At 36.9% G+C, this 7,417-nt stretch overlaps 1 non-coding gene across 1 annotated transcript; it reads right to left on the bottom strand.

Moving 5' to 3' along the window:
* Nucleotides 1-6,355: 6,355 nt before the first annotated feature.
* Nucleotides 6,356-6,459, bottom strand: LOC112474243. Its single transcript, XR_003044305.1, has one exon. It is a non-coding gene; the product is annotated as a U6 spliceosomal RNA (small nuclear RNA).
* Nucleotides 6,460-7,417: the final 958 nt, after the last annotated feature.

Genomic DNA, 7,417 nt, shown 5'->3' with positions numbered 1-7,417 from the left:
TTTATTCATCCATTTATTCAAGTATTCCTTTAATAAATGTTTATTGAACAGCTACTATGTGCTTGACACTGCTAGATACTATTGCTAAGAAGGCGAACAAAACAAATATACTCCCTCTCCTCACAAAGCTTGCATTGTGTACAAATGCTAGCAAAAAAACCTCATAAAATTACAGCTATGATACTGACTACGAAGTAAAATAGTGCATAAAAGCATATAACTAGAGTCTAAGTGATTGGAGGAGAGATCAGAGAAGGCTTCCCTGAGCAGGTAACATTAAAATTGTGTCCTGAAGAAAGAGTAGGTGTTAGCCAGGTTGACAAGGTGGAGAAAAGCCCTCTAGGCAGCGGGAGCAACATGCATGAAGACTCTTAGGGAGAAAGGGCTTAGGACATAATTTCAGAAACAGAAAAAAGGGCACTGTGTCAAAAACATATTAAGTGAGGAAAAGAAAATGTGAGATGAAGCTAGAGGTGAAGATAAAAGTCAGTTTAACAAAGACCCAGATAATCATGGAGAATGTCCTAGAGAGATAAACTGACAGAAGGAGATTTGTGGTAGCTAGGATGAAAAGAAGGCCAATGTAACTGAAGTTCAGGGAGTTTGGGAGAGAAGTGGGAGAGGAGGCTAGGCAGGCAGACCATGAAGAGCTTTGTAGGTCATGAAAAAAGATTTTTGTCTGGTCTTAAGAAAATAGGAAGCTACTACTTTTTGATTAAAGAAGAATCCTCCCAGAGTACTTCAAAGAAACAGCCAAAAATGTAGGAGAAAAAAATGGAAGCAATAGAGTAATGAAAACAGGAAAAACTGTTTTTTCTTAAAAGATTTAAAGATTAATGTGATGAAAACTGAAAAAGCAGGGCGATGACATGATCAGATTTATGTTTATAAAAAAGCACTTTGACCACAGCATGGAAAATTGTTTGGATGTGGCCCCAAGTGAATGTGATGATGGTAATTTAGTCTAGGTGGGTGGATATAGCATGAAATGAATAAGTTTGAAGACATTTATATTAGATCTTCAGACCTTATTCATCTTATAGCTGAAAGTTTGTACGAACTTTCAGCCACCTAATTTCAGAGAATCTAATGTAAAACATGGTGACTATAGTTGATAACACTGTATTATATAATTAAAAAATGAAGATACTTAGGAGGTAAAACTTCAGCGACTACTTGGTATATTAGCTTCCTAAGATTGTGATAACAAATTACTGCAAACTTGGCTGCTTAAAACAATAGACACTTATTCTCTCACAGTTTGGGAGATCAGAAGTCTGAAATCAAGGTGTTGGCAAAATTGCTCTCTTTTAAAGTCTTTGAAGGAGAATTTATTTCATGCTTCTCTCCTAAGTTATGGTGGCTGACAGCAATCCTTTGTATTCCTTTGCGTGTAGACCTATCACTCCAATCTCTTCTCTCATCTTTGCATGGACACCCTTGTGTTTCTGTGTGTCCTTTTCTGTCTTTTATAAAAACATCTGTCACATCTATTTGTTAGCTCTATGAGAAGAGGGTGTATGTCTAATTCAGGATGATCTCATTCCAAGAGCGTTAGCTCTATGAAAAGAGGGTGTATGTCTAATTCAGGATGATCTCATTCCAAGAGCGTTACCTTCATTACATCTGCAAAGACCCTTTTCTAAATAAAAGTCACGTTCTCAGGTACTAGCGTTTAGAAATTGGACCTATCTGTTTGAGGGACACAATTCAACCCACTACACTTAGCTCCTTGGACAAGGAAAAGGGAGGTATCAAGGATGACTCTTGGGTTCTATGTTTGTGCAAGTGGATATGCAGTACTATCATTCAGTGAGATATGAAATATTATAATAAAAGTAGATTTAGAGGAGGTAATTATGAGTTTAGACTTGAATGTATTGAGTTTGAGGTGACTTTGAAACCACCAAGCTGGGTGTTGGGTACACAGTTAGCATATAGAATCCAGAGAAACTGAGTAGATGGTGGTGATATGTATAAAGATTAAGAATGCTGGAAGAAAACTCGGAGAAACTCATGATAGTCATGTTATGTTTAATGCCTAGAAATATCTACATGGAAATATCAAGAAGGTATTTGAATTATAATATAGAAACTGTAGATATAAATTCTAAAGTCATTAGTTTATAGATGATCATCTAGATCATGAGAATTGTTTGCCTGGGATAAAGTGGGCTGAATGAGAAGAGAAGGTTCAGAACGATTTTATTAGAAAATGTCAGTTAAGGAGGAAGAAATCCCGCTTCCCCTGAAGAAACTGAGAAATATTGGCCAAAGAGGTAGGAGGAAAACCAAGAGAATACGGTGACAATAAAGTAGTAAATACTAAGGAAAAGGAGTGTTTCTTGTAAAAGGGGAAAGAATATTTCAAAATGGAGAGAATGATCAACAGTATAAATGCTGTTGAAAGATCAAGCAAGATGGAGACTGAGAACTTTCTATTGGATTAAGGACAGGGAAGTCATTATTGAGAGTATGGGATTATGAACAGAAGCTAGAATGGAGAAAATGGAGACATTTTTAAAAAATTGTTTTGGAAAAAGCTTAAACTTACGAAAAAGTCATAAACATAAAAATAGTACAAGGAATACTCATATATCTTTCTCAGATTTGCCTACTATTAACATTTTATTCTATTTGCCACTTGCTGTGTGTGTATTTGTGTACATGCAAATTTTTTCCCTGAATTTTTAGTGGTAAATTATACATACTGTGGCTCTTTATCTGAAATACTCCAGTGTGATTTCCTAAGAATAGAAATATTTTCTTATAGAACTGATATAGCAATTATCAATTGAAAATATCAATACTTACACTGACACCTTTATTTAATCCACTGTGCGTATGACAGTTATGTCTATTGATCTAATATTGTCCTTCATAGGATGTTATTTTCTTTAGTACGAAATCCAGTTTAGGGGCAGATATTGCATGTAATTGTCATATTGTTTTAATCTTTAATCTTGAACATGTCCATAACTTTTCTTTGCCTTTTATGATACTGGCACTTTTTGAAGAATAGAGTTGCTCCCATTTCACTTTTTAAATATAATTTTTCTCATTTAGAGTTTGTCTGATGATTTTGTGTAATTAAGTTGAGGTTATACACTCTTAGCCACATTGTATCTTTCTCAAGATATCACATCTGGAAGTGCACAATGTGGAACATCTTTTCAAAGAAGTTTGCTTGTTCAGGGAAGCAGAGAAATAAGGTTGTAGATATAAGGCAATATTTCTCAACATTGGCTGCAAATTAGAATTACTTGAGTAGCTTTTAATACCAGTGTAAGGGCTCCTCCTCCAGAGATGTTGACTTAGCTGGGCTTGTGTGGGGCCCAGACATCAGCATTTTATAAAACTTCCTAAATGTGAAGCTAAGTTTGAGGAACATTGCTCAAGGGTATTTGGGTGGTGTTTTAACACCTTAGAAGGTAAAGCATGTTTGAATGCTTTTTGGTAATCTGGTATAACAAGAAAAATGTTGAGGATTAAAGAAAATATGAGGAGTTTTGTGGCCTTTTCTTTGAGGCCTTTGTACTCTTCCTGAGCACAACTGTAGCAAAATAATAATATGGATAATGGTACCATATTTCACCCTTCCTATTGAAGATTGGGTCATATGTGTAGAATACATTGGGTCATACATGTAGAATAATTATATGTATTTTGAGAATTTCTGTGAAAGTCAAATTTTCTTAGAAAATGTAAGAATCCAAGTATATCAATGGTTTTCCATATTTTAAATAATTAATATTTTAAACCAGAGATTATAAATATTCTTTCTCATCATAATAGTTTCATCTGATTTATAGGAATGTACCAGGATGTATTATTTATGCCTAGAGTTGTAGTAATGTAGTAATATGTTATCAAAAGTTTTTAATGTCAAACTCTTAAGGACTGCAAAAAGAATATGTTACACCTTGAAAATCAATTTTTTTTGTAAAATGAAATATATAACTTATCAGATAAGACAAACGTTTATTGCAGAAAGTGAGAACTAAAACCACTAACTAAAAAACATTAACGAAATTTAGTATTATGTAACACATATTATTGTAAACAAAGTTACAAAATACAAATAAATGTGTTCCATCTTTGAAGTGTGACCTGAGAAAATAGTTGTATGGGCTAGTGTGGTTCATAAAACTTGTGCTGCTGTTGACCATACAAGAGGAAGGAGATGAACAAAATAAACCAGTTAGAGAAACTGAAGCTTAAAAATAGGATAATTTCATAGATGGAGAAATAGAGTAGTAGCTAGGAAGGAATAAATTAACAAGATAATTAGGAAAGGTTTGACAGCATGAATTATAAGGATGAATTTTCTATAAGAGAGGGAAAAGGATGAATAGACAAAAGATTGAGATTAGACTCTTAGCTACCCTCATCTTTACCATCATATAACCATAAATATATCTAGACATGTCTTATATTAACTTTAAAATTTTTAATTGAGGTAAAATTTACATAAAATAAAGCCATTAAAAGTGTACAATTTAGTGGTATTTAGTACATTCACAATGTCATGAAATCACCACCTCATCTATTTCCAAAACATTTTCATCACTCCAGAAACCCCATATCCTTCTCCCAACCATTGACAATCACCAATCTGCATTCTTTCCGTATAATATGAACTATTCAGGTTTTACCTATCCTGAATAGTTCATATAAATGGAATTATACAATATGGACCTTTTGAGTCTGACTTCTTTCACTTTACATAATGTTTTTGAGATTCATTCATTTTGTAGCATATATCAACATTTCATTCCTTTTTGTATCTAATAATCCATTTATGGATATAACACATTTTCTTTATCCATTCCTCTGTTGATGGACATTTGGGTCATTTCCATCTTTTGGTTTTTATGAATAGTGCTGCTGTGAATAGCCATGCACAAGTTTTTGTTTGAACATCTTTCAACTCTTTCAGTTTTGTTTGAACATCTTTCCACTCTTACCTAAGAGTAGAAATGCTGGATCATGTGCTAATTTTATGTTCAACTTATTGAGGAACCAACCACCAAATCTTTTCCATAGCAGCTGTACCATTTCACATTTCTACCAGCAATGTGTGAGGATTCCACTTTCTTCACATCCTCTACAACACTTTTTATTTTACACTTATTTTGATTATAGCCATCCTAGTAGGTGTGAGTGCTATCTTGTGGTTTTGATTTGCATTTCTCTAATGACTAATGATGTTGAGAATTATTTCATATGTTTATTGACAGCATATCTTCTTTGGAGAAATGTCTGTTCAAGTCCTTTACCCATTTTATAATTAGGTTGTTTGTCTTCTTATTGAGTTGTATGAATTCTTTCTATATCCTGATATCAGACTCTTATCAGATATATGATTTGCAAGTATTTTCTCTCTTCCTATATTAACTCTTCCACCTATGTTCTGGAAGTCATCTCTTCCTCTGAAAGATCTTGACAATAAATGCATTGCTATCTATGCCCATGACGCTTTGTCTTTTTTAGGGCCTTCGAAAATGCTAATTATGATAGACATTTGATGATTTTTAAACTGGGTGCTGGGAATATGGATGTCCATTTTTTTACTTATGTATTATTATTCATATATAGGTTATATTCACTCTTTCATGTATATGTATATATATTTATAAGGCTTGACAATGTTCTTTCCTCTAATTACTACTGCATTCTATTTCTCTCCTCTCGTTGACATAGTTCTAGAATGAGCGGTCTATAATTGTTGCTTCATTTTATCCACAAGTAGTGCTTCTTTAATCTCTTGCAATATAACATTTGTCCATCCTAAAATGACTTTAAAAATTCAGAATAATTTTATTTTTAAGAATTATATATACATTTGTAAGTGCCCCATTTCCATCTTTATTTTTTCTTCCTAAGCTGTGTCACTCATGACTTCAGCTACATTATACAGATGACTCTTTTTCAATCTGCATCTCCAAACCTAAGCCATAATCTAAGTTTTAGACCTTGAACTATAGGCCGGATTGTCCCAGTCTTTTACTTTACTAGATATATTTCCCCTATTAATCAAGTTTTTCCAATCCCAGTCCCCATTTCTTCGTACCACATCACTTTCAGTCTCAAGAGTTTTGTAGTAATTACTGGTTCCTGCCTCTTCAATCACTTCGAAATGATGTTATCAGGTTTTGTGATTTCTACTTTATTTTTATTTTATTTTTTTAGTTATCGTCAATCTTTTCTAAAAAATCTAATCTGCCAATTTAGCGTTTTCCACCAACTCGGGGAGTAGAAACCCTCACAGGTGTCACAATCTTTTGCCTAGGTGTGGCCTTCGTGGGAACCTTAGTCGCAGCCATAGCTTAATTTTTAGTTGCTTGCTTAGCCTTAAAATATACAGCGCTTCATGAATTTGCCTGCCATTCTTGCGCAGAGGCCATGCTGACCTCTCCTTCGTTCCAATTTTCATGTATGTGCTGCTGAAGCGAGCACTGATTTCTACGCTAAACACACTTCATTTCCACTCAGCGGTTATCACCCCATTTTAATCCATTATCACAGGGTGCTGGAATTATTTCAATAGCCTCTCTCTGTATGACTCTCCCCTCCCTCCTTGAGTGATAATGGAAATCTTTATGAAGAGCAATGTGATAAAACGTGGTATTGGATAAGATAACTTTAGCAGTATTGTGGAAGATGAAGTGGAGAAGAGAAGGTGTTGACATGAGGTGAAGTCCTAAATTGTGGCAATGGCGATGGAGAAGGGGGATGTAGACGTGTGAAGTCGACTGGTGGCTGGAAGGAAATACAGCTAACATCCTGTATTCTATCTAATCCTATACACTAAGTACGTCAAGTGAATTTTTTGCTAAGCGAGCCATTCCCGAGCTTCTTTAAGAACTGTCATCTCCGAGTGGGCCAACCAACCGGATGGCGGATCCCAAATTGGCCGCGGGAGTGTCACGGAGCGCGTCTCTCTAGCTGCCGTCTCTATGGTTCGCGGAATCCCCAGGTCGGCGCTTGACCCGTCCGGCTTTTGCGCGTGCGCAAGCCTAGGCACGTGCCCGCCCTCCCGCAACTGCCCGAACCCCGGTGGGAGGGGTGGGTCTGGGAAGGTTGCTGCGGCGGCCGCCGCGGCCCCAGCACCAAGGGCCATTCCGGGGCCGATCCTGCGCGGGGGAGTCTCCGCCGCCTCCTCCGGTGACGCTCTCCCGGCCCCAGATGGTGGGTCCGGAGGATGCCGGAGCCTGCTCGGGAAGAAACCCCAAGTTGTTCTCTGTGCCGGCGCCCGAGCCAGTGGGCCAGGAGGGGATGATGATCCCTGCCACGGGCGGCTGTGGCGGAGGCGTCGGCGCTGTGGAGCCGCTGGAGGAAGGGGAGGGGACGCCGCCTCAGCAGCTTCTTCAGCGTTACCTTGCTGCAGGGGCCGCTGCGCTGGAGCCCAGCCTGT

This window comes from Pteropus alecto, unplaced genomic scaffold (assembly GCF_000325575.1).
Source record: "Pteropus alecto unplaced genomic scaffold, ASM32557v1 scaffold88, whole genome shotgun sequence".
NCBI lineage: Eukaryota > Metazoa > Chordata > Mammalia > Chiroptera > Pteropodidae > Pteropus > Pteropus alecto.
This window is presented reverse-complemented; position numbering and strand designations above follow the sequence as displayed.